Source organism: Scyliorhinus canicula, chromosome 6, assembly GCF_902713615.1.
Source record: "Scyliorhinus canicula chromosome 6, sScyCan1.1, whole genome shotgun sequence".
NCBI lineage: Eukaryota > Metazoa > Chordata > Chondrichthyes > Carcharhiniformes > Scyliorhinidae > Scyliorhinus > Scyliorhinus canicula.
The window spans coordinates 54806778-54827225 of NC_052151.1; the positions used below are offsets into that span (position 1 = coordinate 54806778).

General features: G+C 47.7%; 1 protein-coding gene across 1 annotated transcript in view; it reads right to left on the reverse strand.

The window, feature by feature from the left end:
- lca5 (lebercilin LCA5) overlaps positions 1–8872 on the reverse strand; it is a 167425-nt gene extending 158553 nt beyond the window's left edge. Inside the window, exon 1 of the mRNA XM_038799298.1 lies at positions 8697–8872. The gene's annotated coding sequence lies outside the window, so the exon portion shown is untranslated. The remainder of the gene's footprint in view (positions 1–8696) is intronic.
- Between the last annotated feature and the right edge of the window lie 11576 nt (positions 8873–20448).

Genomic DNA, 20448 nt, shown 5'->3' on the forward strand with positions numbered 1-20448 from the left:
AAGACACCCAGCAAGGATGGAATCCCAACCAAACTGCAAAGGCATGGAATGTCCCATCTATCATAATCTTCTCCTTCTCTGCTGGAGAGTTGGCTCTATTCCACAGGAGATGCGTGATGCAAAAATCATCAAACTGTACAAAATCAAAAGGTAACAGAGAAGACTGCAATAACTACAGGGGCACCTCACGCATTAGCATCACGGGGAAGGGCTTTGCTGGGGTCATATTTTAAATATTCCATTTACTTGCAGACTGAGAAGCACGGGGACAGGATATTTGTGGATCTCACTAAGGTATTCAACAGTCAGTAGATCACGACTCTACAAGGGGGAAAAGCTGGACTGAATCTCCACCTCAAGCCACCAGAAACAGAGTCAGCGCTGATCCACTTCCATTGCTCTGGCCACCCGCTGGCATCGGGATCGAGGCTCACGCCTGTGCACCATCATTAAGACCCATTTGCATCCATTTAGCTGGCTGGGTACCATATGGACCCGCATGATTGTCCGGTCCTCAGTGCCAGGAATTCCTACAGGTTTGGCCCCGACATGGTGATCTTGCAGTGGTCAAAAGGTTAATGAGGTGACCCAAAGTCCATCCAAGGGCAATCCTCCCCCCTCCCACAGAGACTGACGAAATAATGAGATCCCCGAAATAGAGATTTCTGTCAGGGAACATCCCAGAAAAGAGACCCCTTGTCAGGAAGCCATCTCCCCCCAGAAAAAGAGACTTCTATCAGAAAGTCCCCCCTAGAAGAGAGACCCCTGTCAGGGAGCCCCCACTCCCCAGAAGAGAGACCCATGTCAGGAAGCCCCCCCCCCCCAGAAGAGAGACTCCTGTCTGGAAGCTAGAGTGCAGTCCAGACAGAGGCAATGAAAAATAATTACTGTTGTAACACTCCTGGGCAATACACTAGCTGGCTCTGACACAGGAAGCATCATGTGTCAATTCCTGGAAAGCGAAACCAGTAGGCTGCATTTATACCCCCTCAGATCCTTGAGCTAACCCATTCATTAATTTCCATTACTAGGCTGTGATTGACATCTTCCACACACGCACACACAGCTAGCAGCTTTGCTCCATTCATCTTCCTTCATGGTTGAGTTGAAGTATGGCAATGTTTATAAACATCAATCTTTGACCGGCCTGACCCACCAAACAGAATTAAGTGCTCGTCAATCACCATCATCAATCAGCTGGAGTGATTTGGGAGTGGTCAGCTGGAAATCTGCCTTCTTGAACTATTGCAGTCCATGTGGTGTAGGTACACACATCGCTGTAGGGAGGGAGTTCCAGGATTCTGATACAGCAACAGTGAAGGAATGGTCATATAGTTCCAAGTCAGGATTCTGTATGGTTTGGAGGGGCACTTACCATGCATCTACTGCCCTTGTCCTTTTAGTTGGTAGAGGTATCAGGTTTGAAAGCTGCTGTCGAAGAGGCCTTGCTGAGTTGTGGCAGAGCACCTTGTAGATGGTATACTACAGCTACTGTGCATCGGCAGTGGAAGGAGTGAATTTTTAAGCTGGTGAATTTTAGCATTTGATGGCTCCATTTCAGAGTGAAGAATGGAGTCAAAGAGGACTGTATCCTAACCAACACTTTTTTTGGCATCTTCTTCTTCATGCCCCCGACTGCAGATATGGAAGGAGTTCACACGCAGAAGAGGTCAGTTGGCACGTTCTACAATCTATCAAGACTGAAAGCGAATGCAAAAACACACTGCTGTCCCAATCAGAGAACTTGTCTGGACTGATGATACTACACAAATCGCTCACATAGAAACTGCCAATCCCATGTTTGCAACTTGCTCTCCCTGACCACGAGAGTCAAGAAAGCAGTGGTGAGGAGCAAGATGGTGCATTTCCACCCTGATCCTGCTGAATAACGTCCCACTGAAAATGGTTAGCAAATTCTGTTCCCTTGGGTCCACGGTGACAGAGAATCTGACCCTTGATGCAGAACTTGAAGCACACACAGAAGCAGCTACACACATTTGGCTGACACATGAAACATGCCTGGAATAACATGAGCTAACCCTTTGGACCAAGCTAACAGTTTAGAAGGCCTGTGTTCTCAGCACCTTGTTGTATGACTGAGACACTGGGGCACCAACGGGCGTAAAACAGATTCACAAATTCCACAATATGCAAACACCATACACAGAACATCCGGTCACAAACTTTAAATTTAACCTGTTCAAGTAACGTTTCTACAACTTGACAACCTAAAGGAGGGGTTTAAACAACAAAGACCAATAACTTCAACAACATACCAATTAGGCGAACTAATTGTGATAAACCACTGTTGTACATATTTAGAATTTAGAACAGTACAGCACAGAACAGGCCCTTCGGCCCTCGATGTTGTGCCGAGCAATGATCACCCTACTCAAGTCAACGTATCCACACTATACCAGTAACCCAACAACCCCCCCCCCCCCCCCCCCCACCCCATTAACCTTACTTTTTAGAACACTACGGGCAATTTAGCATGGCCAATCCACCTAACCCGCACATCTTTGGACTGTGGGAGGAAACCGGAGCACCCGGAGGAAACCCACGCACACACGAGGAGGACATGCAGACTCCGCACAGACAGTGACCCAGCCGGGAATCGAACCTGGGACCCTGGAGCTGTGAAGCATTTATGCTAACCACCATGCTACCGTGCTGCCCCAAATATTAGGTGATGTACGGTAAGACCCTGCACTACAGGTACAGCGGTAGTCCCTGCCTGCTGGCTCCGTCCAGTAGACGGAGTATAAATATGTATGTCCTCCGTACAGCAGACATTTCGCCAGCTGCTGTGGGAGGTCACACATCTTAAGAGTAATAAAGCATCAGTTGTATTCAACTCTCGTCTTTGTCTAATTGATCGTGCATCAATTTATTACTCTACGATTTTCAGAAGATGGACCTCTGCATCAAGCCGGATCGCCTGCAGCTGGATCCGCAATCAAGCAACGCCAAAAGGACTTTCAACACTGGCTAGCTTGTTTCAAGGCATACATCAGGTCTGCACCAGACCCAATTCCGGAAGCTCAGAAAATACAGATACTGTACTCAAGGGTGAACTCCAACATCTTTCCTCTGATCCAGGACGTGCCGAACTACGACAAAGCCATGGCGCTACTAAAAGAAAATTACGCCCAACGGACGAACACGCTCTCCGCCAGACACGAACTCTCCACTCGCTTTCAGCTCCCTGGTGAGTCCGCAGATGACTTCTGGCATGCCTTAATTCCACTAGTCAGAGACTGTGACTGTCAGGCCGTTACGGCCACGGAACATTCGAACCTCCTTATGCGGGATGTTTTTGTTACGGGGATTGGGTCAGACCTCATACACCAGCGGCTTTTAGAGGGGGGCCTCGCTCAATCTCGCAGAGACAAAGAAACTAGCGCTATCCATGACAGTCGCCTCGCGCAATATTCAGGCCTACACCCACAGGCGCGCGGCCCACCCCTCCTACGCATCGTGGACCCCACAGACGGCCGCACCAGAGGGTGCCTGACCCAGCCAATACACCTGCGCCACATGCCAGCCAGCCAACCGCGGGGGTCCCCGATGTTACTTTTACGGCCAACAAAAACACCCCCGCCAACACTGCCCGGCCCGCGCTGCCCTTTGTAAGGCTTGCAGCAAGAAGGGGCACTTCGCCGCAGTGTGCCAGGCCTGCGCAGTCGCCGCTATAGCCCCGACCCCCCTCATTTAAGCACAATGGGTGCCGCCATCCTCACTTCCCCAGTCAACGCACAGCCAATGGGCGCCGCCATCTTATAACCCTCAGAACACGCACGGCCAGTGGGCGCCGCCATCTTCCCCTCCGTGGAACACGTGCAGCCCATGGGAGCCGCCATCTTTTTCAACTCCTGCCACGTGCGGCACATGGGCGCTGCCATTTTGTCCACCCCAAGATCTCCAGGCGCTGCCACCTTAGAACTTAGAACAGTACAGCACAGAACAGCCCTTCGGCCCTCAATGTTGTGCCGAGCCATGATCACCCTACTCAAACCCACGTATCCACCCTATACCCGTAACCCAACAACCGCCCCCTCCCCCCCCAATTAACCTTACTTTTTTAGCACACTACGGGCAATTTAGCATGGCCAATCCACCTCACCTGCACATCTTTGACTGTGGGAGGAGACCGGAGCACCCGGAGGAAACCCACGCACACACGGGGAGGACGTGCAGACTCCACACAGACAGTGACCCAGCCGGGAATCGAACCTGGGACCCTGGAGCTGTGAAGCATTTATGCTAACCACCATGCTACCCAGCTGCCCTTGTCTCCCCCACGGCACATGAGCACCACCATCGTTGCAGGACCCGTGCCCCCCGGGCACCCCATCATCCGACACCAGCGACGATCAGCCACGACTCGCCTCGGTCACCATCGACCAGTCTTGCCCGCACAACCTGGCCACAGCATCGAACAGCGTTAAGATCAATGGACACGTGACCTCTTGCCTACTGGACTCCGGGAGCACTGAAAGCTTCATCCACCCTGACACGGTAAGGCGCTGCTCCCTCCCGGTACACCCCGCCAATCAAAGAATCTCCCTGGCCTCCGGATCCCACTCCGTGGCGATCCAGGGGTACCGTGGAGTCACGCTCACGGTTCAGGGCGTAGAATTCAGCGGCTTCCACCCCTACATCCTCCCTAATCTCTGTGCTGCCCGGCTACTCGGCCTGGACTTCCAATGTAACCTCCAGAGCCTAACCCTGAAATCTGGCGGGTCCCTACCACCCCTTACTGTGCGCGGCCTCGCGACCCTAAAGGTCGACCCACCTTCCCTTTTCGCAAATCTAATCCCGGATTGCAAACCCGTTGCCACCAGGAGCAGACGGTACAGCACCCAGGACAGGACCATCATCAGGTCAGAGGTCCAGCAGCTGCTTCGGGAAGGCATCATCGAGGCCAGCAACAGCCCCTAGAGAGCCCAAGTGGTAGTAGTTAAAACTGGGGAGAAACACAGAATGGTCGTGGACTACAGCCAGACCATCAATCGGTACACGCAGCTCGACGCGTACCCCCTCCCACGCATGTCTGATATGGTCAATCAGATTGCACAGTACCAGGTCTTCTCAACTGTAGTCCTCAAATCCACCTACCACAAGCCCCCCATCCGTAAGGCGGACCGTCCATACACTGCCTTCAAGGCAGATGGTCGCCTCTATCACTTCCTCAGGGTTCCCTTCAGTGTCACCAACGGGGTCTCGGTCTTCCAAAGGGAGATGGACCGAATGGTCCACCGGTATGGATTGAGGGCCACCTTCCCGCAACTAGACAATGTCACCATCTGCGGCCACGATCCGTAGGACCACGACGCCAACCGTGCAAAATTCCTCCACACCGCCACTCTCCTAAACCTCACCTAAAACAAGAAGTGCGTGTACAGCACAAACCGCTTAGCCATCCTCGGCTATGTGGTCTGGGGCCCGATCCCGACCGCATGCGCCCTGTCATGGAGCTCCCCCTTCCCCACTGCCCCAAGACCTTCAAACGCTGCCTGGGGTTCTTTTCATACTACGCCCAGTGGGTCCCAAACTATGCGGACAAGGCCCGCCCACTCATCCAGTCCACCCATTTTCCCCTGACGGCCGAGGCTCAACATGCCTTTATCCGTATCAGAGCCGATATCGCCAAGGCCGCGATGCACGCAATAAACGAGACGCTGCCCTTTCAAGTGGAGAGCGACGCATCATACGTCACCCTAGCCGTCACCCTCAATCAGGCAGGCCCGTGGCATTCTTTTCCCGCACCCTTCATGCCTCCGAAATTCGGCACACCACCGTCGAAAAAGAGACCCAAGCTATCGTTGAAGTTGTGCGGCATTGGAGGCATTACCTGGCCAGCAGGAGATTCACTCTCCTCAATGACCAACAGTCGGTTGCCTTCATGTTTAATAACACACAGCGAGGCAAGATCAAAAGTGATAAAATCTTGAGGTGGAGGATCGAGCTCTCCCTCTACAACTACGAGATTATGTATCGCCCCGGCAAGCTCAACGAGCCCCCAGACGCCCTATCCCGAGGTACATGCGCCAGCACACAAGTAGACCGACTCCGGACCCTGCGCGACAGCCTTTGTCACCGGGAGTCACACGGTTGTACCATTTCATAAAGGCCCACAATCTGCCCTACTTCGTCGAGGAAGTACGGACAATCACCAGGCACTACCAGGTCTGTGCGGAGTGAAAACCGCACTTCGACCAGCCGGACCGCGCGCGCCTGGTGAAGGCCTCCTGCCCCTTTGAACGCCTCAGCATGGTTTTCAAAGGGTCCCTCCCCTCCACCGAACGTAATACGTACTTCCTCAGTGTGGTCGATGAGTACTCCAGATTCCCCTTCGGCATCCCATGCCCCAACATGACGTCTGCCACCGTCATCAAAGCCCTCAACACAATCTTTGCTCTGTTAGGTTTCCCCACCTACATCCCCAGTGACAGGGGATCCTCATTCATGAATGATGAGCTGCATCAGTTCCTGCTCAGCAGGGGTATCAAGCAGGATGACAAGCTATAACCCCCAGGGAAACGGGCAGGTAGAGAGGGAGAACGGGACGGTCTGGAGGGCCATCCAACTGGCCCTTCGGTCCAGGAATCCCCCGGCCTCCCGCTGGCAGGACGTCCTCCCTGATGCACTACACTCCATTCGGTCACTACTGTGCACCACCACTAACAACACGCCCCATGAATGTCTCTGCCTTTCCCAGGAAGTCCACATCCGGGGTGTCGCTCCTGGCTTGGCTCGCAGCTCCAGGACCCATTCTCCTCCGTAGGCACGTCCGACTCCACAAGGCGGACCCGTTGGTGGAAAGGGTGCAGTTGCTCCACGCGAACCCTCAGTGTGCCTTTACGTAACGTACCCCGACGGCCACCAGCATACTGTCTCCCTCAGGGACCTGGCACCAGCACGTTCCACACACACACACACACACACACACACACACACACACACACACCTCTGGCCCAGCCCCAAACCCCCTCCCCCGGCACTCCCAGCAGCAACCCCCCCAGGACCATCCGTCCTCCCCCTGCACACACCCGAGGATGAAGAGGATTTCGGCACACTCCCGGAGTCACCAAGGACCGGACCAACATCGGCATCGCCACCACCACTGTGTCGCTCCCAGCGGCACATCAAGGCCCCGGACCAGCTAAACCTATAACTGGTTCACTGGACTTCAAAATAAATTTTTTTTTTGCAAATACTATACATTAAACTCAATCTTGCTGTATATAGTTCTCCACCACCCCCGCCGGACTCAATCTTAACAGGGGGTGAATGTGGTAAACCATTGTTGTACATATATTAGGTGATGTACGGTAAGACTCTATACTGCAGGTTAAGCGGTAGTCCCTGCCTGCTGACTCCACCCAGTAGGCGGAGTATAAATGTGTTCTCCGTATAGCAGCCATTTTGCCAGCTGCTGTGGGAGGCCACAAATCTTAAGAGTAATAAAGCCTCAGTTGTATTTGACTCTCGTCTTTGTCCAATGATCGTGCATCATTAATCTAAAGCCCTAAAGTCAATGGGCGAGATTCTCCGCAAATGCGGAGAATCGTAAAGGCTGCTGTGGGACAGGCCGTGACCCACGACAGCGTTCACGGCCACTTCCTGGGCCGATTCTCCCCCCGGGCAGGGTTAGGAGCGCGGCCCTGACGACGGTCGTCAAGGCCGCACGTCAAGCGTCACGGTGGCTGACGCGGCCGATGTCAGCCGCGCATGCGCAGATTGGACAACGCCAACCCGCGCATGCGCAGTTGGTGTCTTTCTGCTCAGCCGCCCGGCAAGACGTGGCGGCTTGATCTTGCCGGGCGGCAGAGGGGAAAGAGTGCGTCTGTTTTGGACGCTGGCCCGACGATCAGTGGGCACCGATCGCAGGCCTGTCCCCTCCCGAGCACAGTCGTGGCGCTCCCGTGCCAATCGGGCCTCTAGATACCCTAAACGGGCATCTGGCACCCGTTTCACAACAGCAGCAAGCAGGTGTGTTTGCTGCCGTGGTGAAATGGGCGGGAAGGCCCGGCCGCTCGGCCTTGAATAATCGCCGCTCGGGGCGTCAAAAATGTCAGGAAGCCCTCTCGCTATTCTCCCACCCGGCGTGGGGGGCGGAGAATCGCACCCAACATGTGAGGGTCTATTTTAACAAGATCGAAATAAAATTACAATTATTCGTTTTGGGGCAATCATGAGAAACCATAACGACATATATATGTATATTTGATTGATTTGATTTGTCACATGTACCAAAGTACAGTGAAAATTAGTTTTCTGTGGTCAAGAGAATGCACACAGTGCGTACATAGTAAACAAAAAAGAATAATCGATATATCTCGATAATATATCGATATATATTATTTTTAAACCACATATCCCACCAAGGACACAAATAATAAACACAGTTAAGTTAGACCCAGGCGGTGCGGAGTCAATAATAACTAGAAAATAAACGGTGTGAACACCCGGATCCGAGTGTAAGGCAACTGGCGCAAGATCCTCCTCACGGCGGGCCGCTCCCATGTAATCCTCCAGCCGGAGGTCAGGCTGCTTTCCAACCGCGGTGCCTGAGGGAGGAGGGCGGAGGCGCTCAGGCCCTTCAGCCGGGGCCGGAGAACAAACTGCCCCGGACGGGGGAGTCAAGACAAAATGGAGCCGGCTGCAACCCACTCGCATAAATTACTCACTTCGACTGGAGCCGCCGAGGTCACTGTCAGGCCAGCACGGCGACCCGATCCTGGCTTCGGGTCCGCTGCGCCCGCTCGCCTCTGTGTCCCGGCCCCCGAGCCGCCGTTGCTACTCGAGACCGCTCCGCGAGCGCGCTCTCCGCCGTTGCGATTGGAGACCCCTCCCCCCCGCGCGGGCACGCTGTTGCTATTGGAAACCCCTCGTCTTTCTCTCCCGGGCAGGCACGCTCTCCGCCGTTGCTATTGGAAACCCCTCCCCCGCTCGGGCACGCTCTCCGCTGTTGCCTTTGGCGACCCTCCCCCCCCCCCACCTCCCGCGCGCTCTCTCACTCGCCTCCTGGGCAATATTTACAACGGCTGCCAGGGTAACCTCAGGCCGGCTGCCAGCCCCACCTGCAATGCCATCGCAGTTGCAACAACAAACAAAGAAATGCTGTAAAACTGTCAGCAGGTCAGGTTGGGCGGGCTGGGGGCGAAGCATTGTCTCTTTCATGAGAAATGATTTTCTAGTCCTTGTACCCCTCTGTGAAAAGGGTTAAGTCTGGGGAGACTGTTGTCTTCTTAATTATAGTTGCACTTTTCTGTTTGTACGGGACGAGGAATTGAGTTAACTCTTCAAGTGGATGATTGGCAAATTCAGAGTCAACGAGGACACGTCTGCTAAACCTGTCGATTTCTACGTTTCGGGACACGGGAGACATGGCCTGCCCCATAAAGCAAGTCTCAGCTACAATCATGCAGTGTGACTGCTTACTGAGCCACGCAATCTCCTAGAAGAGAGAAAAACCAACAGAAATGAAACCCAGCGCCAAAATGGCAAACTGGAAGATTTCTATCCAACCCCGTGAGGTGATATATTCTGAAGTCATGTGTTTGCAGGCTGGCAACGCCCGACTATGCCTTTCAAAGAGTTGTCAACTGTCCATCAAACGGCTTTCCACCCCCCCCCCCCCCCCACAGCTATCAGTCGTCAACACATCCATCCTTGTGACCAATGCCAGTTGGAAAGCAAAAAGACTCATTGCCCAATTGGATGATGCTTGACTGTGGTGATCAGTGCTGGAGTTTGATCCAATTCAGCGAGAATACAGGCCAATTCTCTTTACCTCTCACCAACCTCTGTGCCATCAGAATCCTTGTCAGATGTACTGTAGCTGACTCAGTTATCTGTCCTGACCATTGTCTTAGACTGGATTGGACTGTTACCAGCCCAGATGAACCAACAGCCATGAAGTTCTTCATAAATATTTCCCCTTTCACCTTCCTTCCATCCTTACATTAGTCCAGTCACTTCTGAAATCTTTATTTATTTGTTTGTAACCTCCAGACTTGAGTATTACAATGTTTTCTTAACTATTCTCCCATCCGCCACAAACTTCAGCATCCCCAAACCTCTGCTGCCTGCATTCTAATCCAAAGCATCTGTTCTTGCTGATCTACGTTGACGTCTGATTTCCCAATGCCTTAAATATAAATGTATCACCCTTTCTTTAAATTCTACCACATAACCACAAAACAATGCAGTTTAAAATAATAACAAATGATTTCTAAGCATTTTCCTCAAAGCAATATTTCAACTTTATCAGGTGGCAAGATTTTCTGTAACAATTGATGTTGCATTTTTGCCCTGTAGTTTTGCGTTTGGTCTTCGGTGTCTTGCAAAGGAATCCACCAAACACCTTGACTTGTCTAAACCAGCACCTTTATTGAATCACACGTGGTAAGATTACAGAGCAATTTATCATAGACCCCTCGGGAACTGCACCTAGCACAACTGTTCACCTCTATGTGTTACTAACATTGCCTTTGGGGCTGTTTAGCACAGGCTAAATCGCTGGCTTTGAAAGCAGACCAAGGCAGGCCAGCAGCACGGTTCAATTCCCGTACCAGCCTCTCCGAACAGGTGCCGGAATGTGGCGACTAGGGGCTTTTCACAGTAACTTCATTTGAAGCCTACTTGTGACAATAAACGATTTTCATTTAAATTTCATTTTTTTCACATCTACAAAGATCTGATGGCCGGATATGCCCCCACTTATATTGGAGCCCCTGGTCAGATGACCACTGTCTTGAGACCGCATTGGTGTGTCTGCACTGGTTGGAGGCTGCACACCATCCATCTGTGATATTGCTTGCAGGCATATAATCACAGTAATATGTTTCCTTTTTGATATAGTTTTATTCATATCCAAACTACAAAAGCAATATAATAATTTTCCACTAGAGGGAGCTTCAAAACACATTCAAAGGGAAATTTTCTTCATCTCATAATGTGACATTTTCTGAGTGTTATGTTCTTTGTCATTTTAGACTATTTTAAGAAATAAAAAACCTATTAATTCACATTTTTAGTGTGGTGGTATTTTCCTTAAGCTACATTTATTTGGTAATGCTTCTTTGTCATCGAGTTAATATGAATGATATGAATCTGTACTCTAATCCGTGATATATCGCTGATTTTTGTTGATCGGTTTATGTAAAAGGGTTGTCAACAGACTTGGGTAAAGCCATGCTCTCTATCGAAAATAGCTTTATGTATTTATTGGGCTGAAACCACTGGGTGAGTGTTACAAGACTAGAAAAATAATGCAGCAAATTTTAATGTGACATCTTTTTGAAAATCTGAATATGGTTTCCTTTTATCTACCCCGCCCCCCAATTGTTGCCTCTTCAAAAAACTCTAATAGATTTGTCAAAAGCAATTTTTCCTTCATAAAATTACATTGACTAATAATAGCTTAGTGTCACAAATAGGCTTCAATGAAGTGACTGTGAAAAGCCCCTAGTCGCCACATTCCGGCGCCTGTTCGGGGAGGCTGGTTCGGGAATTGAACCCGCACTGCTGACCTTGTTCTGCATTACAAGCCATCTCTTTAGCCCACTGTGCTAAACCAGCCTCTACATATTCAGATTTTGGTTTTCAAAGTAATGTGTTACCACTTCCTTAATAATGGATTCCAGCATCTTCCTGACTACTGATAGCAAGTTAACCAGCTTGTTGATCTCTTTTTTTGAGCAGGAGTTATGATTTAGCACATCATTAAAATCCAGTTACACTTAATTAATAGAGCATAACTTTTCAGGGTTTTTAAACAGCCAAATTAAAGCATAAAAGGGAATCTTCTCATCAGATAATGATTTACAATTATTTCTAGTCAGTGGGATTTCAAAAACATACCCTTGCACAGAAGCATAGAACAATTGACAGTAACTTCTGGATGTCTACATTCCCCTCGTGTGCTTCAGAAGTTGCTTGTCACTTCCATAGGAGTGAATGTGAGCGTTTACAGTTTTGCAGTATTACTGCCACAAAATCTGGGTCAACAGTTAAACTTGCAGTCTAGCTTCTGAGATACGCTGCTTGAACTTAAATACTGCTAAAGAATCATCCAGAGGCCAGAGTGCAGAACTGCTTAAAGCCTCAACTATCAGATTAGCGCTAGCTCCAGCATTTCAATCTGTTATCTAACATGAAAATGGCCTATCTCTGCACTAGCTACAGGCATCTAAAGATTAACATTTCTAAATTGGATTTGACAGAATTGGAACTTGAGTTGGAGTTTTCAATGCATCTTGGAACAACATGTGCAGCCCACTCAGCATAATAATACAAAGTTAGTATATATTTTCTGGTATTTGAAGAACCAAGGATACATTTTTGGTACTAGTGGTACAAAGTTATTTAAATGGGACAAATGCAGGAAAAGAAAAAGTTGGAGGCATACGTTCACAAATCTTCCAATGTTTTTTGCTTCTTTATTCGTTCGTGAGATGTGGACGTCACTGGCTGGACCAGCATTTTAATAATAATCTTTATTGTCACAAGTAGGCTTACATTAACACTGCAATGAAGTTACTGTTTTGGCACTTGTTCAGGTACTAGGAGGGAGAATTTAGAATGTCCAAAGTACCTAACAGCACGTCATTTGGGCCTTGCAGTAGGAAATGAGCACCCAGAGGAAACCCACGCAGACAGGGGGAGAATGTGCAGACTCTGCACAGGCAGTAACCCAAGCGGGAATCAAACCTGGGACCCTGGTGCTGTGAAGCACCATGCCGCCCATTTGTTGGCCATCCCTGAGGGCATTTAAGAGTCAACCACATGGCTGTGGGTCTAGAATCACCTGTAGGCCAGACCAGGTAAGGATGACAGATTAGTGAACCAGATGTTTTTTTTTATTACTTTATCAGAGTTACAAAGCCAGAGCTCGGAGTGTGGACAGGGGCAAACCCCTAATCCAGCTCCTTGCCTGCTCCAGAAACCAATTCATGGTCCCCACGAGAGAGGCATACCAGATCCAGGCATTACACCTGACCTCACGCTCATCTTAGCCAAAAGGCCAAGAAGAGATAATCAGATGGGTTTTTACAACAATGGTTTCATGGTCATCATTAGACCTCTAATACCAGATTTTTATTGAATTCAAATTCCATCATCTGCCCTGGTGAGATTCAAACCCATGTCCCCAGGGGATTACCCTGGACCTCTGGATTATTAGTCCAGTGGACAATACCACTATGCCACTGCCACTAGTTGAGAAGGCTGTTAAAAAAACAGTTGGATTCTTAATATAGGAAGACAGCACAAAGTAAGGATGTTATGCCAAACTTTGATAAAAACACGGGTTCGGCCTCAACTTGAGTATTGTGTTACTAGGCGCCATACTTGAGGAAGGAGTTGAACTCCTTGAAGCAAAAAAGTTAAGAGGTGGTCTGATATGGATGGTCTGCACTAGAGTGCTGCTTAAGGCTGCAGTAGTTGGAGTTGGTGACTGAGGGAATTTAAGGGTTAATTTCTATCTAAAATCTCATGTTATATTCGCAATGTGCTGCAAAGAGAAAAAATGTGGAGGTTTCCTTCTGAACACTATGTAAGGATTATTCAGAAGATGTTGCTCATACAATACTAAGATGGATGTGCAATCACTTTGCTGATGTCACTACACATCACATGACGTCCACCAGCAGGGATGTATTACTTAAATACATAACACCCCTTCCCCTTTACTTCTTTAGTACAAGCGACAATTTTTCTGAACGATTAAATTGTACACTAGATACATTACTTTGCACTATTATCTTTTTAGAAATATACAACTTAATAAGGCAGTCTCTCAGGTGGACTTTATTTCTTTTGGGTTGTACTTGACATCCTGGAGCCTGGCTACTCGAGACCTTTGAAGTGTCTTCTTTTCTTCTGTTAGTACTTCCTGCAAAGTTACGTCAATGTGAGTCTCCATTGATGTTGAATATTCCTCAGGACCAGAATCTAAATTTGTCTCGTGTTTGGTCTCTGTTCAGAAGTATCAGTGCTTAGAATTTCCGATGGAAATACTACTAGGGATGTTTCAGTGATTTCATTTTGTGAAGCTAGTAGTTAGTCATAAGACAACGACAAGCTCTCTCACTCTCTCATTATCTGTCTGTACGATGTATGATATTGGACACGTTTTTGCCAGGAAAACTGCAGGTACCCATTTCTCATTTGTAGTGTAACTTCTTGCTCGCACTCGCTTAACTTGAATGAATACTCCCTTTTTAGAGTTTTGGTCCCTCCCAGCAATCTGTGCTTGCTGTTGTCTTTTGACAATCTCTGAAGTATCAGGTAGTATCAAAAGGTCAAACTTTGTTCTTGGCTTTCTTGTGAAAAGCAGCATTGCTGGTGAACTGTGTTGTTGCATGTGTTAGAACATAGAACATAGAACAGTACAGCACAGAACAGGCCCTTCGGCCCCCGATGTTGTGCCGAGCAACTATCATCCTACTCAAACCCACATAGCCACCCTATACCCGTAACCCAACAACCCCCCCCTTAACCTTACTTATTAGGACACTACGGGCAATTTAGCATGGCCAATCCACCTAACCCACACATCTTTGGACTGTGGGAGGAAACCGGAGCACCCGGAGGAAACCCACGCACACACGGGGAGGACGTGCAGACTCCACACAGACAGTGACCCAGCCGGGAATCGAACCTGGGACCCTGGAGCTGTGAAGCATTTATGCTAACCACCATGCTACCGCGCTGCCCGTGTTGTTGCGTGTGCACGAGGAACATGTGACCCTCAACTGGACCAGTGTAGTCTATGTGTATTCTCTGTCATTCTCTGTCATTCCCTCTGACTTTACCTCTCTGAGGCTGAATGTGCTGTACTCAGCAAAGGACTGTTTCATATCCTTACGCCCCCAGCTTAATGAATTTTCAGCTGAACACGATGTTGAACTCATCTTTCGTCGCCTTCATTACCATGCTCACTTCTTCTGACAGAGACAGAGTCCTTCCTCCCCCCCCCCCCCCCCCCCCCCCCCCCGTTCAACAGTCCTTTTACCCGCCTCAATTATTCTCCCTCCACCTGGACCCCTCCCTCCAGCCCGTTACCTGCTTTTGATCTTTTCATTGAGAACTTTCGGCGTGACATCGACCGTCTCAATTTCTCTGCTCCTCTCACCCACTCTAACCTATCACCTTCTAAGCCACATATTGCACTCTGCTCTCTCAGGTCCAACCCTAACTTTTTCATCCAACCCTCCGATAAGGGCCGGGCTGTTTTGCCTGGCATACTGACCTCTAACTCATAGAGGCTGAGCACCAACTCTCAAACACTGCCATAGATTTACCAGACTGATTCCTTAAATGGCAGGACTGACATATGGGGAGATTGAGTCAGTTAGGATTACATTCGCTGGAGTTCAGAAAACTTAAGTGGATCTCACAAAAACATACACAATTCTAACAGGACTAGACAGGAAGGATGGTCGCGATGGTGGGGTAGTCCAGAGCCAGGGGATTACAGTCTGAGGCTGCAGGATAGACCATTTAGGACAGAGATGAGGAGAAATGTCTTCATCCAGAGAGTGGCGAGCCTGTGGAATTCATTGCCACAGAAAGTAGTTGAGGCCAAAGCATTGTATATGCTCAAGAAGGAAACAGATACTCTTGGGGTGAAAGGGTTCAAAGGATATGGGGGAAAGCGGGAACAGGCCATTGAGTTGGGTGATCGGCCAAGATCATAATGAATGGCAGAGCAGGTTCAAAGGACCGAATGGCCTATGCATGCTCCCATTTTCCATGTTTCTATAAATGGTTTTGATGGAATAATTAAGGATGAGCGTGATTGAAAGATAAAGTTTCTTCTTCTGAGTCAGTCCGTCAGGAGGTTCCACTCTGGTTCGATAGGTTTTGAGATGGCTGTTGAGTGCAATGTGTAATATGCCGACTCTGCCAGATGTGGGGCATATGGTGCTTGGAGGGTTGCGGAGATGGATTGTATGACAGTTTGTGTGCTCCCTCTGTCACCTTGACTTTTCCTTTTCACGTTCCCGAAGATGTCTCTCCATGTGTTCAGTGCCTTCATGTACGGGTGAAGGGAATCAACTATTTCTGATAGGTAAAAGGCTATTTTAATGTAAATATTATAGCCCAGTCTTTAATATCCATTTTAAAATAAGGATTTCAGTATTCATAACCTTAGGTCATGACAGAACACATAACTTAAACAGAGGTTCAAAGCCTGACACATCCACAAACTAATTGGAGATTAAAAACAACATTCTTGCTGACAATATGAACGAACTATTGTTCTAATGAACAGATTTCAAAGTTAGTTTCATATTAAGAAATGAGCTGTACCAGTAATCAAGTTCAAGGTCAAAATAAGCACCATAGCAATATGAAGCCACTATTAGGATGACATAGAGGTATAGACAGATGGCTTCAGACTGATAACATTCTCTTTAAACATGAGGGTCCGCACAGCCATTTTCTATCCAGGATCACTCTATACTTTGATCTAACTACTTGCAATCCTTATTTTCATATTTTCACTTTTCCAGTCTAACTCTTGAAGTTCGTGCAAGCTGTTTTGCTGAAAGCAAGAAACCATTTCTGTATTATTTTGAAAGTTAAATTGTTTTATAAATTACTTCCCTTTAAGTCCTTTGCTAGCAGGGCTTTATTAAGATTTAAGTTTCTCTCAATTGTAATCAAGTAGAGGCAATAAAAGATTCTTATTTGCATCCAAGAAATTTAACTCAAATTTCTACAGAGTTTTAGTGTTGCAAGACTTCACTTGAACCGCATGGTAGATCTCTTACAATGGGTCTTTCCATTTTGGTTGTTTAAAAGCCATGGTCTCCCCCGAGGCGATGGATATGTTTGACCTCTCCGGGGATGCTTTGACGACATCCCTAAAATATTTCTGCTGTCCTCCTGAGAGTTTTCTGCAGCCACCAAATTCCAAAATAGGCCAATTTCTTTGGGAGTCTGGTGTCAGGCATACAGACACCATGTTACATCCAGCGACGTTGTTTTTGCATGTTTTCTGCCTCAATGCTGGGCACGTTAGCTTGGGAGAGGACACTGCTATTGGTTCATCTTTCTTTTTTTTTAATAAATGTTTTTATTGGGTTTTTGAACAAGGTATAATTACCGTTATGTACACAGAATAAGAAACATATATATATATACACACATATTTAGAGGAGAAGGGCACATCCCAACATAAAAAAAACAATAAAATATGAAATAGAATAACTGGTGGGGTATTGTGCACCAGCTCGACAGTGGCAGCTCTGTACATCTGGCAAAATTACCCACACCACGTAAGTAGGTGACTGCCTGCAGGGGGGGGTGGGGGGGGGGAGGGTGGGGGGAGGGGGGGGGTGACGGGGACTGGGGGGGGGCAAACATACATTTGGGTGCCAGGAAGAAAATCACAGTGTGCGATATTTGGCTGTGCTTTGTGTTGTTGTCGCCCGCCCTTTCCGGATGGGTCTCGCTGCCGTCCCACGCTCGCCCCCCGCTTCTGCCGCTCCTCCCGTCCTCCACCTCCAGTTTCCTCGTTCCCCGCTCCTGGCGATGTCATGCACGTTTTGGCATCCCGTACCCCCCCTCCACTGTTCGCCTCCCTCTCCCCAGGTTTAGCTGTCTTCCCCCCTCCCCCTCCCCGTGGTTCGCCCCTCCCTCCTCAGGTTGAGCCTTCCCCCCCCCCCCTCCCTCCCAGTCCATCTCTCCCCTCCATGCCCCGGCTACCTTCCCCGACTCCCGACCATTTTCCCCTGATTCTTGGCCACCCGGCTATTCTTCCTCTTGTTCGTTGGCCACAAACAGGTCCCGGAACAGTTGCGTGAATAGCTCCCACGTTCTGTGGAAGCCGTCGTCTGACCCTCGGATGGCGAATTTGATTTTCTCCATTTAGAGTGATTCCGAGAGGTCGGACAGACAGTCTGCAGCTCTGGGTGGTGCTGCTGACTGCCAGCCAAACAGGATTCTACGGTGGGCGATCAGGGAGGCAAAAGCAAGGGCGTCCGCCCTCCTCCCCAGGAATAGATCTGGCTGGTCCGAGACCTGGTTCACCTTTCTTGCGACTGGATTATGAGGAACTTACAAAGGCACTGCTGATGGTACTTCTCCAGTGTTTTAAGGTGCCTAATGTAGATTGTCCAAGTCTATGAAGTATTTGGAGCACTGGGGTTATGCTGCCTTATAAACCATAACTTTAGGCTCTACTTTGAGATCCTGGTACCAAATACTCTTTTCCCCATTTGGCAAAGGTTGAGCTGGCAGATTGGAGGTGATTTGAATTTCATCCTCCAAAGTCTGCCTTCACCAAGAGGAGGCTCCCAAGATACAGAAAATGGCGCACATTTTCCAGAATCTCACATTTTGATGTTAATTGACAGGGGTTGTTTTGTTGTTGGAGCTGGTTGGAAGAATGAAATGAAATGAAAATCACTTATTGTCACGAGTAGGCTTCAATGAAGTTACTGTGAAAAGCCCCTAGTCGCCACATTCCGGCGCCTGTCCGGGGAGGCTGGTACGGGAATCGAACCGTGCTGCTGGCCTGCTTGGTCTGCTTTAAAAGCCAGCGATTTAGCCTGGTGAGCTAAACCAGCCCCTTGAAGTCACTGTGAAAAGCCCCTAGTCGCCACATTCCGGCGCCTGTTCGGGGAGGCTGGTGCGGGAATTGAACCGTGCTGCTGGCCTGCCTTGGTCAGCTTTCAAAGCCAGCAATTTAGCCCAGTGTGCTAAACAACCTCAGGAAGTTAACATTCCTCAAAGTTGCTCCCTTTGTGGAGAGATTTTGACATGTGAATTTGCATATCAGTGAGAAAAGCAAGTGTTTGCCTATTTTGACTGGGGAAAATAATGGGGTATAGAAGAGATAACTTCAAAGTGAGAGATAAGGAATTGACGCTTATATGCGAAAAGCCAGCTCCACAAGGTGGGTAACATCAAAGGGAAAGAGTGATATATCCATAGCACAATAACTGGAGAAAAGGACACAGTAGCAACAGCTACCATCATAACCACACCCAATTTCAGAAAACAGTCTCCCGAACACCAGGTATTGCAAAAAGGACAGCAAGTTAAAATCCAAAACTCGAAGTGAGAAGATTATGCCTTGGCTGAAACTGAAGATGGTTTTCCCAAATGTGCACATGTAATCTGTGTGTGGTAATTATCAGCTGGATTTAGCACATAGTTATATAATATTAGATGTTGTTTGGGAGTTCAGGGAACATAGGTAGCTGGGAACAAAGAGGTAAGTGCACGTGATCCTGTGTGTGGATAGTCATCTGTGTCATTAAGTGTACTGTTGTAGTGTATTATAGTCCTTGTGGGTTTTGTTTTAAAGTTAATATATATTTTTTATTAATTGATCACAAATGACTGGACTATTCCTCCCTGGTTTGCATAAAATTTCTCACAGTACACCAAGTTGGAAAAACACACCACTAAAAACTAGTTTTCCACGTTATTCTTCTGGGTTTTGGGATACCCTTGCATTAGCATCAGCTGGGTTCTTAACAAAGGGAGCAACCTTGAGGAGATAACTTCTTCATTTCTCATATTCATGTGGCCTTTTAGAGTGAGACATTTTTATATATCACTTCTTACATGTGAAAGGCATCTTAGGTTATCAGTTTAGTTTTGGTTTGAGTAGAATTATTGTCAGGATCTGTTGATAACCCACAAAAACCCACATTGCTAATTCGCATGTCAAAATCCCTTCAGACAGCTCCCCTTATCAATTCTCATTTTTATTTTTTTATTTTATTGTTTAATTTTATTCCAATTTCATTTTTAAATTTTGCCTAATCCTTAACACCTTGATGTTTGTTTTCAAGTACATTGTTGATGCAGGGAATAGGACGTTTCACTTTATACAGTATTTGACTTTGTGGTGCTTGAAGTTGCCATTGGTTGCCCTGAAACAAATAAGTTTAATTTAGTAATAATCTTTATTAGTGTCACAAGCAGGCTTACATTAACACTGCAATAATGTTACTGCAAAATTTTGCAACATAAGTTTCCTTCACCTAGATCAGTATATTTTTAAGACAAATAGACACATGTAAAGAAAGAAAACACAATAATGTGCTTGGTAATATGAAAAGCGTGACACCATTACTGCTACTTCTGTTCTTTACATTTATATTTTTATTGAACTATTACAACACTTTTAAAAGAATAGAAACATTTATGCTGGAACAAATATTTCATCTGCTGAGGTGCAATCATTGCAACAAAGCAACATGCTGATTGATGCAGTCAATTTTGGAATATTCAGGGAGCTGGACCTATTTGAAAACTTACTATTCAGAGTGACACATTTACTGTGGCTATCTACAGATACAGATCATCTAGGTATCAATACATCATGCATTAAAATGTTTGAATACATCCTGAACACCGTGCACAGCACCCACATTTTTGAGTAATGTTTTCTATGGCAACATTTATAAT